Below are 15,671 nucleotides of genomic sequence, written 5' to 3'. Positions count from 1 at the left end.
TATGAATTGTATACAGATTTTATACTAATAACATAACAAATTATTGTAAACACAAAAAAAATTTCTAATATATTTATATAATTATATATACATTTCTGTCTAATCAATAAACTATTGCTTTGATGATTAAAAATAATTCTAGAATTTTTATAATTATTCGTCAATTTAAAATATTAGTACATATTATACTCGTAAAATTAATAACATTTGAATTGTGCAATAGTCACATTCGCAATAATACCCTCTTTGTGCAACATAATGCTATTTAATAAATAACATTACATCCACACTGCTTAAAGTTGGACATGAGCATTATTGACGATGGAAAAAGCTAGGTGTAAACGATTTGTATTGGATTTCGAAAGGGTATTTTTTTCCTCTTTTCGCCAATTTTTATCCAATAATACGCAAACTTCATGGTTTATTGCTGACGTCTATTTCTTTTTTTATTTATTTGCTTACTTTTTTTGTGTGTATGAAATTGAGTTCAGCTTATGCTCTTTTGCACATGTCATAACAATCGGTCGATTTATTACAATATATTTTCACCGTGCATATTATTATTATAACCGTATAATAACACTCTACCGTTATTGTCCATAGGGTTCGTCCCATAGTGTACGCACGCGTGAAAATCGTCTGTTTACTGTATAAAAACTTAACACATGGGTGTTAAAATATTCTTTTACGCGCTAACCTAACCTGTGCTATACACATATTATTATTATTAAACATATATTGTATAATATTGTGTACGCGCAAACACATAACATAATACAATGATATCTGCTTTAACTAACCTATCAGCGGACGCCACCGCGCTGTGGGTTATTCCTCGGAGACGGCTGTGGTGAAAAATTAATGGAATCTTTGGCTTTATCGGAACCTCTCTCTTACGGGATTGCATGTATATATAATACAATTTACGCACGCACTGAGGCCCCAGGACACTAAAATTGCGAGAAAAACAGTCCCTTTTTCGAAATTCTATGCACGATTGTACTCACACTCACGCCGTACATTTCGTACAGAGTGATTCACCAAACATGCTCAAACATTATTATTCTTAATTGTTTAGGTACCCCCGATTTTGTAATTCAATTATTCTTACATATTTTTCACTTAATGCTATGACATTTGAAAATTCAGTTTAAAGATTTTAAGTTTTAAAAAAGTTAATAATTATTAATTATTTGTTTACATTAATAAAGCAGAATATCAAGTTCATTATTATCTACTATAACCATAATTTATACATAATTTACTGCCATAGGTACATAATATTAGATATCTACTGTGTTTTCGTTGAAAACCATTGTTTTTTTTTTTTTTTTGAGCACAAATAAAATATGTTTTAGATTATAAGGCTTAAAATAACAAATATTTTGATAATAACTGTAAAAAAGGTACATTTCACTTTTTGACACTTACAGCCTTTTTGACTTAGGTGGAGGCTGTGGACTGCACCACTACTCTTCAACGTCTCCTCCACGCAATATCATTTAACCCCGCCGACATCCCGTCCCCGAGGACTTTACGTTGGGGCGTTTGAACGCATATATATTTCTATGTAGCTGCAATGAATAATGTAATTGGCCTACATTCTTCTAAATTATATTCAATATTGTACATATACGTATATAAAGTGCGTGCAGATAACAAAATATAATATTATATATTGCGGACAGCTCCGCGTAAAAGGATGGACGGTGACATAGAATTCTAAACAAATTTTCGTAGGTAATAGGGTCGATGACGACGATGGTGATAATAATAATAATAATATGAGATTCCGGAGAGTTTTTTCTTTTTATAGACACCAGGTTAATAAAAATATAGTTTTCGTATCGAGTATGCCTACACGTGAGTACACGTTTGATACGTGTTTATACGTAAATAATTATGACACAGTGAGGGAAAAATGCCTAAATTCAGCAGGGAATAACAATATAATGATATTATACCATAATACAACATAATACGATTTATGATGCTGCCGCATTTTTCAAGCTTTGTGTATACAATATTATATACGACATTTTTATTTAGCAGTACCTAAGTATGTACAAATAAAATACTAGCGGCGTTTCAAAAACCTACAAAATCAAGAAAATTATTATTTTTTTTTTTTTTTTTTATCATAACATATACTAAAATATGTTATAGATAAAAAAATAATAAGTAACAAAGATGATAGAAGACTAATAACAATGCCATGAGCCCATGAAACACGCGGAGAAGAGACCAATCAGCAACAGAACCTCAAAATTTAAAGTTTAGACTTCCCTTCTTTTTATATTTTATTTTAAATGGTCTTTAGCCCAGTTTTTTTTTAATTAACGGAGACTATTTTATGGCGGAATTGTAAAAAAAAGACATATGTTTAATGGACGGATTAGTATAATTGATTAATTTAAAAGGAAATATTTTGTAGTGGCTTTTAGCAAGTTCATTTAATGTTTGTAAGTTAGTTTTAGATCATTATAGATAGGTTCATTTGTTAAGTAACGCGAAACACCTTTGATAAGTCTTAAGATGATTGAATGAGAGGGTTGAATAGAGCGAATGTTGAATGCCCTATGACCAATAACTGAACAAATAACTGGTCTAATGATTGATTTGTATATAAGTAATTGATTTTCAAGACTTGTATTAGATTTTAGTGTTGAATTGTTTTTGTTTTCATTTACCATGATTTTACAATTTTAACCTTTTATCCAAAATTATACCAAAATATATTTTATTGATTATGTAGTAGATTTGTAAGTTATTAAATTTCTTTTTCATTAAAAGAAAGTTCACTCGAGGAGATATTTCATTATTAATTTTAATTTTCCAATGACTCAATTTTATTTAAATGTAATTATAAATTATGCGACACTGTGATACAGTATAAGAATTTCTATTTGAAGCAAGTATTGTAATAATATGGCGATAAGAGTTTGATTTTATGTTAGTATATTTGCGATGCAGGTATAAATATTATATTATAGAGTGTGAGTGAAAGGTTACCACCCTGGGGAATCAACCAAGATTATATATTCTGGGCAGTTGAATACTCATTTTTTCGACATACTGAAAATGATTGTTTTTCAAGAAAGATTTAATTATTTAAAAGTAAAGGAGGAAAAAAAGTCTATTATGCCGTACCGTGATAAGTCTGTGATATACCTAGAAAAATCTAGAGATGAAATTAACTAGAAACTGTCTTTTTAGTTTACTTTCAGTAAACATCTATCCATTGATGAAAAAAAATAAGTATAATATTACATATGTAAATCCATAATAATTAATGTATTAAACGAAAAATAATTAACTTTATGCAGATTATTCATGATATTTAAATTATGTCTTTTGAATTCATGCATAAACGAGAATATTTTTAGTATACTATCAATGTATACATTAAAATAATTATCATGTTTTATGATGACTATTGTTGTAAAACTGTAATAAAAATATGACACAAAAAACAAGATAATTGACTAAAACAAATTTATTTACATGTTTAATAATTATAATATACTATTTAAGTCTATCTTTAATTAATTAAAATCACGAAAGACAATTAAAATCAAATCTCAGAGAAGATAATAACACAATGTAACCACGTTAAGCTTAGTAATTATTTCAAATTAAATTAATTAAGTCCAATATAAATTGTCTTAGGATAACTCTTTATTCTTATGTATTTAAAAAACTTCTGTATAATTTATATTATAACTTATTTTATAGAAATCGAATAGTAGAGACACATTATTATTTTCAAGAGCTGTACCTATTTTTCACTCAATTTAATTTAAAAACAATTTCATACTAACTGAGTTATTATAAGAGCTTTCTTGCTGGTTATTGCTATTAGTACAATTAATAATTTAACAAATGGTTTATTTTACTTGTATTTAATATTAAAATATATATACCTAATAATATTAATATTAAATAGGTAATACATTTAATAATATGCACTTAATAATTGTTAAGTATACTATATTAATAAAATTTTTTATTCATTTTTAAAAAGTATACATTTCTTAACAATTTACTCAAGAATTATTAAAACATTTAACCATATATTTGTTATTAAAATTGTTATGAAATGTTTATTTTTTTTATTATAGTAAAATTTTATAAGTATGATAATCATTGTATTAAAATATTTAGTATACACATAACATAAAGAATTAATTTTTTTATCAAATTTTAAATATGTGAACAACATGTTGAAAAATCATTTATTTTTTTTTAACTCAAAAACTGTAGAAGATATTTTTATATTTTATCATTATAATATACAACCGATAATATAGGGTGACCATACGTCCCGTTTAAAATGGAATTGTCCCTTTTTTTGATCATCATGTCCCGTTGTCACGAGAAACTCTGAATGGACGCCTTTTATCCCGTTTTTATAAGATGTTATCATTTTAATGATTATTTAATTATTATTAAATAATGTTTGTAAAAACAATATCAATGTATTAAAAAAATATGAAACAATTTTAAAAAAAGCAACGTATTATAATTATTATTTTATTATTTTAATAAATTGTAACTTAAATGTACCTAATTGGAAAAAATAAAAAATTATCATATTAATAAAACATTGTTTGTTTCGTTTTTTATTTTTATAAAAAATGCTCACCTTACGATAATATAACAGTGATATGAATGGTTGAGTTTTAAACTATTTGGGATAATTTTTGTCGCTAATAAACAGTATCCCTGAATTAAGTTAATAATATTTGCTCTCAAATCTCAATTAATCATGTATTTCAAAATATAAACGTTATTTCTTAATAATAAACACGAAGTTTATTAGATATTTGATATTTTCAACGATAATAATAATAAAGTTGACTCTGTGTTAATAATTAGTTTAAAGAGTAGAAAAAAAAATATAATTTTAAATTGATTTGTTCTATTTATTTATGTACATTAATAGTGCACACAATATTCAATATAATAGATTCCTATAATTTAAATAAATGATTTATCATTTAAATTTTATTAATTCAGCTTTCTATAAATAAATACATAACTCATATAGAGTTATACTTTCATATTTTATAATCTAACATTTTATTTCAAATTTAATATTATTATTATTATTATTATTCTATAATTTAAACTTTTTTTTTTTTTATTTCAACACTTTATTGTGTAACATCTACGTGACTTATTAAATCTGATGAATTTTAAACAAAAAAAATAAAATGCTAAACTCGCTTGCTGAAGAAGTTTCAATGTTTAAAAACTAACGTATGCAGCTGTACTTATAGTCATTACGATTTTTATACAGACAAAGGTCTAATTATTTAGCATAGTTATTATTTGAACATAGTACGAGACATGCATTATAATTTGAAACTCTGTAATCCACTTTTTACATTCGAAATTAATATTATTTACGTGGAAGTCTGGTACACCAAACTCTTACTTTTGTTATTAAAAAAAATAATTTAATGTAGACACATAACTTACACGGATTAAAAGATTAAAAAATAACTGAAATTGATAGAAAATTATTTTCAAAATTATATTGACAAATAATATAACATGAACTTAGTATTTTTTTCAAATACTCGAATAAGATTAATTTTTAAGTAACAATTAAAAAAATAAGTATCTTATCATCGGTAGAAACATAATTTAAAATTAAAAACTTATCTCACAACAGTGGATTAAATGTCTTAATTTCTTCTTAAATTTTAAGTAGTTTTTTTTCTATTGTGATTTAGAAAATTACCGTAAATATCAAAAGATTATCAAACCTTAACTAATAATACCAATTTCGTTATAATTTATTTATTTATCTACACTAAACAATAAAATTATTTAAACTCTGGATCATATAATTTCTTATAACCGAAATACTAACATATAAAACTGTTCATGTACCTAATCACTACACTAGATCGTGAATATTATTTTTATCTTTATTACAGATTTAAGTTATATTATAATAAATGAAATATGATGATCACCAATACATTTTTTTTGTAACTCATTAAAGACGTCGAAGATATCTTTTATATTAATATTTTTTTATGGTCAATTCAAGCAATGGATACGATAAACATTAGGTAAGTACATTAAATATTTATAACAATTGTGTGGTATTTCGAATTTCGAAGCACAATAATAATACCCATCAGCATATATTATTATCAGTGTATCAACTTTAAAAACACTAAGTATATAAAAACATTAAATATAAAAAATCAATAGCAATTCTACAAACACAAAATAAAACAAACTAACAAAAAAAAATTTTAAATTTAAGTTTATATTATGTACGCAACTATTAACTACCTATACTATACATGGTTTGAACAATAATTATACCTTGCGTGCAACTAATCTATTGTTTTATAGAATAGAAATATGACACTAATAATGTAATTTGTAGTTGTAGCTTTTAACAAAAGCATTTTTATTGTCTCTGTCCCTGTAAATCACAAATTATTGAAATATTGGTGTACCAGTACCAACAAGCATGGTTTTGCTTTTAACGAGTAAAGAAATAATAAATTATTATTTTGTCCATGTAACGGATCATTAACTATTTTATTGTATAACTTTATACCATTTATATAAAATATCCAACATATCTCTTATTTACGCATTTTTAAATTTCATACATTTTGGAATATTAAATATGATTGTAATTTAATATATATATATATTTTTTTTTGTAGCTTATATTTAATTGAAAATTATTATAATATAAAATTATAAACGCATTAAAAGTTAATTTGTACAGTATTTCAAAGAGATTTAATATTTTTTTTTTTCAATTGATTTATTGTAATATTAAATGCTTCACAAACTATACAATATTATTACCTGGAAATAATGGCTTGTATAATAAAATGTGATTACTCGTGTTACGTATTACCTTTACTTTGATCTTTTAGGTACGCCATTTACTTAGTGTTTAAATATATATATATAGAGGGAATACTTTGAACAAATATCTTATACGTAATATCTCTGGAGACTGGTAATAATACGGCTAAAATCCAAATATTTATCTTTTAACCATTCAATAATTAAATTATCAGGATTGAAATAGATGCAGAATTAATATATATATATATAAACATATATAAAGAATATTTTGAATAAAGTTATCTTTTCAAAGTTAATTGATTATGAATACTATAGACACTTATCTACATATCGTTTGATAATTGCATATCAGTTATACTGCATCAAGTGCCATTTACATTTTTAATATTGATACGCGATAATATACATGTTTAAAAAAAAATACAATTTATTTTTAATTCTTAATAGATTTTTTTTATATAAATCATCATGCTTTCTACTTTTCGAGAAAAATAATAAAATGTATGCGTCTGTCGTAGTAATGTTGTCGAATGCGTTTACGAGGGTTGATTTAATTGTAAAGCTGATTTATCGGATTGTATTGTTTTTATTTGTATCGATATAGTAAGCCCATAAGATTAGTCAATACGTTTAAAAAAATAAAATTGAAATTATAGACATGTATTATTTTTCATGTATTAATTTAACAGTGCAGTATGTTTATAGTAATTTAAAATGTATCTAAAAAATTGGATATTTTAGCAGTTTGACACTATTTTTACACTAAATTATAACAATGTAAATATTATGGATTATTATTATAGCAATTACACTACCAAAAAAATTAATTTTATCCATGGCTAAAATAGCAAACACTTGTATGCTTTATTAGGAAGTACTTAAATTTAATATTAAGCAAATCACCTTTTATTGAAAGGTTATTGAAAAACCAAATACGAAGAAGACTAACATTATAACTAAATTTTATTTTATTCAATGTTTATAAAAACTCATTCAAAATTTCAATATATAATATTTTAGAAGCAAATATTAATCGATACGTAATATTTACAGTTTTGACGTTTTAGTGATTCATAATATGCATAGAGGTAAAATAACAAATTAAATAAAAATAATTAATAATAATAATAATAATAATAATAAATGACTTACCTATTAATAGATGTCACAAAATACCTATATGATGCTAGTCGTTCAATTATTCTTTATACTTTTAAATAATAATGCTTATGTGTAAAAATACTTGCAACACAGATGGTTAATAAATTAATTTGTAATAGTTTCAAAATATTTGTAACACACGAATTTTGAATAATAACCCAAAAGCGAGTTACATTTTGTACTTTTCCATTCGAAAGAGAGAATCGTAATTAAGTTGCGTATAAGTTCACGAATAACACTATAATAATACGCTTGAACTTTATTATTTCATCTTAAAACTGATGGAATCGCTTATATCTTTAAAAGTATACTACAATATTCATGTATGTTACGCATCACTATATATTAGTTATGAATTATATTGCAATTTGGGCGCGCCTGAACGAATATTATACAAGAAAAAATATCAAAACGAATTCTACGGCTGTATTCACCTAAACTCTCAACACTTAAATGCATGTCGGTGTGAGTGTTTATGTGTTTTTATATTATTATTATTATTATTATTATTATTATTATAATGTTCGAATAGAAGCTTTTGGTTTGTGAACCATGACAGTCTTTTCCGCATTAAATATGTGTGTGTGTGTGTGTTTATCATACGCGACGTAATAACAATAGTTTTTTTTTATATTCAGCAGCAGGTGTTTTTTCGAATACGGGTTACCGGCTACAGTAAGTTCGATAATTTAAAATGTATTTTTTATCACTGATACTCTGTCTGTCTGTCTGTCTGTCGCTGTTTCTCTCTCTCTCTCACTCTCTGCCACTATACATTCAAAGTCAAATCCCTTTTGTCACGTTAATGTAATCCACGAATAATATAATGAGCACTCGTCTCTTAGTTTCTTGTATAAGAAAATACATATGCCCGCTCTACTTTCGAGCACGACCTCGTTGCATATTTCCTACTTTCCAAGTTTTCACTATACCTCGTACAAGTGTAAACTACCATAAAGCACAATTGGATTTTATATTATCTTCGAATGGCAATTTTATCCTATTGAATGGAAAGGGGAAAACATTTTTAATTTCGAACAAAATTGGACGTTTTTTCGTTTACAACTCATAAGAGAAATTAATTTCATAGTCATTCGGACAAACAAAAGTTTCATGATCGCGTTAAGTTATATTGCAAACGTCGACTTTAATTTCAACGTCTGTATGAATGATATTGTGATAGTGTGTTGTTGAAAGTTGAAATATTGTAATGATTTAATAAATTTAAATATTTTGGTCAACCTGATTCTGAGGCTGTTAGTTCGAATCTGCTAAGGCGTATTGCTGATATTTAATCATACGTGTGTTACATGACTGTGTATCTACCTTAACTAAGAAAACGATACTTTTTCAATTAAATTTCTCTTTAACATAATATTTTTTGAACATACTTCCATTAAATGATATTACGTGTTTAATTATTATTTAGTTTAAAATAAAAGTATACACATAGAAAATAAATGTACATTGATTTTTTTTTATTTTTGGAACAAATATAATTGCTTCTAAAACCCCATATGTAAATATGTAATAATATCTGGTTTTTTTTTACATTGTGTATTAAAAAACAATTAAATTTAGGTATTTTTGCATAAATACGTATTTATATTAGATAATTTATATTTAAATATAAAATATATTATGTTTTAGATTTTATAGTAATACCTAAGCTCATATTCAGAAAGAGTATCCAAGTTTTTTTTTATATATGAAAACAGTTCCCTGCTTACTATAACTTTGCCTTTGTAAAAAAAAAAAAACTTTATCTTAAAAAAAAAAATTAAATATTAAACAATACATTTATATAAATTGAAAATTTAAATATTTCTACTGAATAGTATTAAACGTATTTATTCAAAAAATATAAAAGTAATGAATGAAATAAAAGTGTTTGAAGTTAAAACCAATCCATGAATATCTTAAAAATATTATGCAATAATATAAAATTTAATTTAATAAAAAGCACGATCAAAGAAATAAATCTTCCTCAGTTTTATTATTTCTTTAACTAAGAAATACATAACTTTGCTAGCAAATTTTTTTTTAGTGAATATGTAATAATATTAAAGTCATTTAAAATGTTTATTGTAAAACTAAACCTTGTTTATTTATAATTTATAAAATTAATGAAATTGAGTAATTGCTACTCAAATTACTACGACAATCGTAATTATTAAAAACCACCAAATTATTATAAATTGTATTTATTTTACTATAATGTATGCTTTTACTATATGGAGATTTATTTAATAAAAAATAGTAAAAATAATATATTGAACCAAGAAAAAAAGGTGCAATATTAATTATGTTAATAGATAAATGTTATTTAATTAAAAAATAAAATATTGACATTTGTTTTATAGGATAATTACACAAATTTTTGAATTATAAGTCAAAAATTATTAATATTATATGTATTAAATTTATATATGATGTATGGTCTTTTCATGTTGACTCTGAATTGCACTAAAACTTTTCCATTTTCCAGATGGTCATATTGTTTTAATCATTTCATATTTCTATCACATTCATACATACTATTGTACTTATGAAATATCTAGTACAGTATTAATGAAGTGTTTATTTATGATATTTTTAAGTTATATAACACATATTAAGTTCAAATTTAACATTATAATTTTGCATTTTTAAATTAAAAAGATTGCAATTCTTAAAATGTACGCGTTACATTCTCCTGTTAGTTTTACAAATACATTTTTGTTTTCGATCAAAATTTTTTCATTGAATAGTTTATAAAATGGTGTTATAAAAACACAATGAGTTACCTATCACATGGGTAATGTATATTATTTTTTGTTTTTTCCGAGACGTTTGCATAATTTAACCGATTTCACTCGTATATAACTTGCAAGATCGAAATAATACAAACGGCTGTAAAGCAAACTGTATAAAAGAATAATTTTAGATGTGATTTCAATACATAAATACACAATACTAGATCATAAACTTACAATAAGACGCGATATAAAATAATCAATACTCAATAAAATATTATAGTATCTTATAAATTTTATAATCGTATATTATGCTTTTCGCGATAAAACAAGACACGTCAAACAGAACTAGCGTATGCAATATGTATATACGTAATATGAAATTCAGAGTACTAAATCTGATATATAAAAAATGATAAATTTGTAAAAATGATTAAACATACAATTGTGTATAAATATACACATAACGTATATTGTGTTTATAAAATAGTGGGTATTCGATATCCTATCAAATGAATTTTTTTCTGTTTTCTTTTTTTTTTCAGTTTTTTGTATGATAACTATTAATAACATTATATAATATGTATGATATAAAAAGGTGTATACAATTTTACATGTAACACGCATATAAATTATAATTATAAAACTTTTATCTACATTAAGTTATAAATGAATAGCTTGTTTGGTGTCAACTAAAGTCATGTTATTTATAATAGATTTAAAAAATGAAAATAACTTGCCAAATATGCAATTCTATTTTATTTAGTTATTATTTTTTTTTTTTTTTTTAATGATTGAACTTCGTAAAAACAGAGCAGATAAGACTATATGTAACTATGTTTGTTATGTGTGTGTATAATATATAATGTGAAAATGTCAACATCTATTACAATTTTTTTTAGGAGCAACCCTAAATTATATCTCACTATGACCAGAAATGAGAAAAGAGTCATATTGTCCTGCAATTTCATCACGTTTTATATTAAAAACTATGTGAGGTATTTTCGGGTAGCTCAGTTAGAGTATAGTACCGATTAAAGAAGCAGAAAGGGATGGAAGAAACGGGCCGGACGTAGACAAGCCCACTGTCAAGTTAATCTATTGCATGAATTAAAATTATGGTGGTTAGTATTACAGCAGAGATAACTTATTTTACTACTATTTTTCAGTTACAAGTCACTAAGTTAAACACAATGTTTTTAAATTTTTTATAACATTTTTAATTCAATTGATTATTATAATTTAATATTACTATTATTATGTAAACACGTGATTATTCTTATTAGTTATATTACAGAACATTAAAGTTGTACATAACTTATGCACAACCTTAATGTTCATAAAACTGTAAAATTAACTACCCACTTGTTAATTTTAAAACCATGGCTTACATGTTTTATAATTTGTTTAACGTAGATATACAATTATTATTCATAACGCATAAGAGTCAATATCAGTATGACTAGGTATGTATTAGTTATTTTGCGTCGAGCTTAAGTTTAGACCTATTAATTTTCATTGCCTACTCAACAAATGCCTCAATATTAGTTATCTCTATTGTTTGCCAAAACATTCTTGTGGTTAAAAAGAATAAGCTTGTAATGGTAAGCTTAAAAACACTTAACACTATACTTTACATGAAACATTTAAAATCAACATATTTTTCATAAGTAGAGATAAAATTATAAGTTAGGACATATTACTACGTATAATTTAAATCATAAATGCATATTTATAACAATATACTTAATTATTTATTAAATCAATGCTAAAAATATTCAAATATTGTAAAGAACAATATTTAAATGAAAGATATTTAATTAATGTAAAGGTAATTTTATCATGTTGTATTAAATTGAAAAATATTTTTTAACATTTATATACTTATAGTAGGTATCAATAATTTACTACTGATAGCATATTAGTATAGTTATTTATATCTAGTATTAAATTGGTTTTTTTTATAAAATATATTATAGTATATTATTGTATAATGCCCTAAAATACCTTATTTTGGTCCTAGAATAATATTTTATTATACTATTTAATATCATATACTTAAATGAATTTCTAAAAAAATTAAATCAAACGGTTAAGCCATCTGCAAAAATTGGAAAAAAATGGTAAAAACTATGTAGTTTAACAATAACATATTATCAATACTATAGTATAGCATCTATGTATTTATTAACCAATAACCTACATATAATATTTGTATCATTAAACTCACGTTCAGTTATTTGGATACTATTCTCATGTTCTGGCATATTACAATAAATAACTTAAAGTTACTCATCGATTTAATTTTAGCGTTACACTTAATATTATAACATCATGCATAATGGATTAAAATAATTTCCAAATTTCTTCCAACGCCATTTATCTTGTAATATTAATGTTTATGTTCCTCATGCAAAATAAAATATAACTCAAATCTGTGAAAATTACCACAACATTGAGCATTTTTACTTAGATATTATATTTCCTAAAACAATAACACTTATGATAAATTTTACTATATAAATCTACATTAAATTTATTTTTCCTAAGCATACAACCACAAACTAAAGTCAATAATAATCTTCCTTTTTTTTTTTTTTTTACTGCTTAAAAAGTGTAAAATTGGGAATTGTATTACAGTTAAATATTTTAAATTATTTATTATATTACGTACTATTTTACTATTCTACTGTTAATTATTTTAGTACTCCTATTTTATATAATTTATAGTTTAGAAAATATAAGAATAATTTTATACATAGTAATATTTATAAATTTTTTTAAATAAATAATTTTTCTTAGTTAGCATTATTGGTATTTTTTTTTTTTTTTGTCATGTTTATAATTTCTTATCAACTGTCTTTAAAATGTTGTAATATGTGAAATTGATGTAATAAATTATGATCATATAAATAAAAATAATCTGTTATTAAAAATAAATGGAATATATTTAATTGAATCGATAATTGCAGAAATAACATGAGTTAATTTTTAAAACTTTTGGATAATTGATAAAAAGTATATAATTTAAATAATTCTAAAAAAAATTCTTATTTAAAAGTGAATACTTGTAGAAATATATTATGCACTGATTATACATAATTTTTGTATATAAATAATATGTTTTTTTATTATTGACTTTCAAAGTTTTCTGACTCTTGACGTTTAACAAAAAATGTGACCCGCGTTGTTTTTGCAATCATTGATTTAATTAAACTAAAAACTAAATTTATTATCTGCTTGACTGTTTATCTTGGTTTATAGCATGACAAATTAGATAAGTATCATCACAGTTGTAGATACTAATTTTGCGCAGTATGCGCATCTCCTTCACCTCCGGCCTATGTTGTAGTTCTTCACTTCTAATTGATCGATTTAATTTTCCATGCTATCATTAGATATTATTATCAAATTTAAATTTTTTATTTTTTTAACAAAAAACACTTGCTGAAGCACAGAGTAATTATATTTTATTTAGTGACAGAAGTAGTTAAGTAGGTATACACAATATTCGTAAATTGGGTAACAATTTACAAATTAATATAATAAAATTTTTTTCATAGATCTACCACGGAATAATAATTTTTTTATTTTGATTATTCTGTAGATCTACAATAAATTGTAATAACATTTTTTATTTACGCAACAATAATAATGTCAGCCAATAAGAAATGGAGAACTACGATATAGACAAAGTAAAGAAATATTTGAGTAGGAGCTGCGTATTAAAAAACTGTGATGATACCTTTCTAATTTTTCATGGTTTATAGTAAAAAATTCACACTGCATAAATTTTATTTAAAACAATATAACAATTTATTATACAGATTAAAAACATTTGTCATTCTTTTTAATACTATAATATGGTAATATAACTTTTTATTGACTCATAATCACGTAACCAAACTAGCAATATACATATAAAATATGAAATATGAAATAATTATAAATGTTATTATTTATTTTTTTATCATTATTATTGTCATCATAATATTATCTGTTCAATTCACAACTTTTATAATATTATTTGAAATTTTCATAACAATGTATACAAAAGTAGTAAATATATGAAAATCTATTCAAATAATCATAATATTGTATTCACTGTCTGATAGTAAGTGAAATAATATTATAGTGACTAACAAGTAGGAATTTAAGTGACGTTGAATTTGGTTAGAATTTGTGCGTAAGTATAGTAAAGTTGTAAAAAGACAAATCAAGGCATGGGCTTTGAATTCAATGGGGTATAAATCGATTATACTATTATATTATTACAGTGAACTTTGAAAATGATACGTATAATATTGCATACAGTACATAAGTGAATTATATTATGTATATGTATTTCTACACTATAGTTATTATACCACATACAAACAAATTTTGTTTAATATCTTATAGGTAATAGGTATATAATATCAATTCAATAACGTGTAAATGATACTGAGCGCATTCAATTCTGTTATAAATACCAATTTTATTAGAATAACATAATTAATCATATTAAAAATAATTTCAAACACTATAGGAGTTAATTTAATTAATTTGAATATTGGGTTAATACGGTATGCTAATTTACGTAAATACGATACGTCCGAAAATTATTCAATATAATTTCTAATATATTTCTAATATCTTCTAATCTGGAACAATATAATTAGCTAATTAATAATGCTAAATGTATGACCCTTCGACTCGTGCACTCGTATACTTTACTCAATGGCTGGATGAATAGTTATTTAATAAAGTAATGGCTTCATGTAAAAATAGGGCAAGATTTTTTTTGGTGATCCCAGACTTAAATATTTTACAAATAATGTATATACTTTTATAAATTAAGATTGTGTATGAGTTAACTCTCCACATTGACACGAGAAAAATTGTTGGGTGGGCACATATTTTAAATTGTTACTTTATAGA

General features: G+C 23.8%; 1 protein-coding gene across 3 annotated transcripts in view; it reads right to left on the bottom strand.

Moving 5' to 3' along the window:
• Positions 1-15,671, bottom strand: part of LOC112595855 (short neuropeptide F) — a 62,842-nt gene that overhangs the window by 33,230 nt on the left and 13,941 nt on the right. Inside the window, exon 1 of one of the 3 annotated variants that reach the window (XM_025341248.1) lies at positions 8,008-8,078. The exons of the other annotated variants lie outside the window; for them this stretch is intronic. The gene's annotated coding sequence lies outside the window, so the exon portion shown is untranslated. Of the gene's footprint in view, positions 1-8,007; positions 8,079-15,671 lie in introns of those variants that run through there. 3 annotated transcript variants of the gene reach the window in all.

The sequence above is a fragment of the Melanaphis sacchari genome, unplaced genomic scaffold (assembly GCF_002803265.2).
Source record: "Melanaphis sacchari strain LSU unplaced genomic scaffold, SCAv2.0 Contig0_pilon_pilon, whole genome shotgun sequence".
Taxonomy (NCBI): Eukaryota; Metazoa; Arthropoda; class Insecta; order Hemiptera; family Aphididae; genus Melanaphis; species Melanaphis sacchari.
Note: the sequence above shows the minus strand (reverse complement) of the source record. Positions and strands in the feature narration are given on the sequence as shown.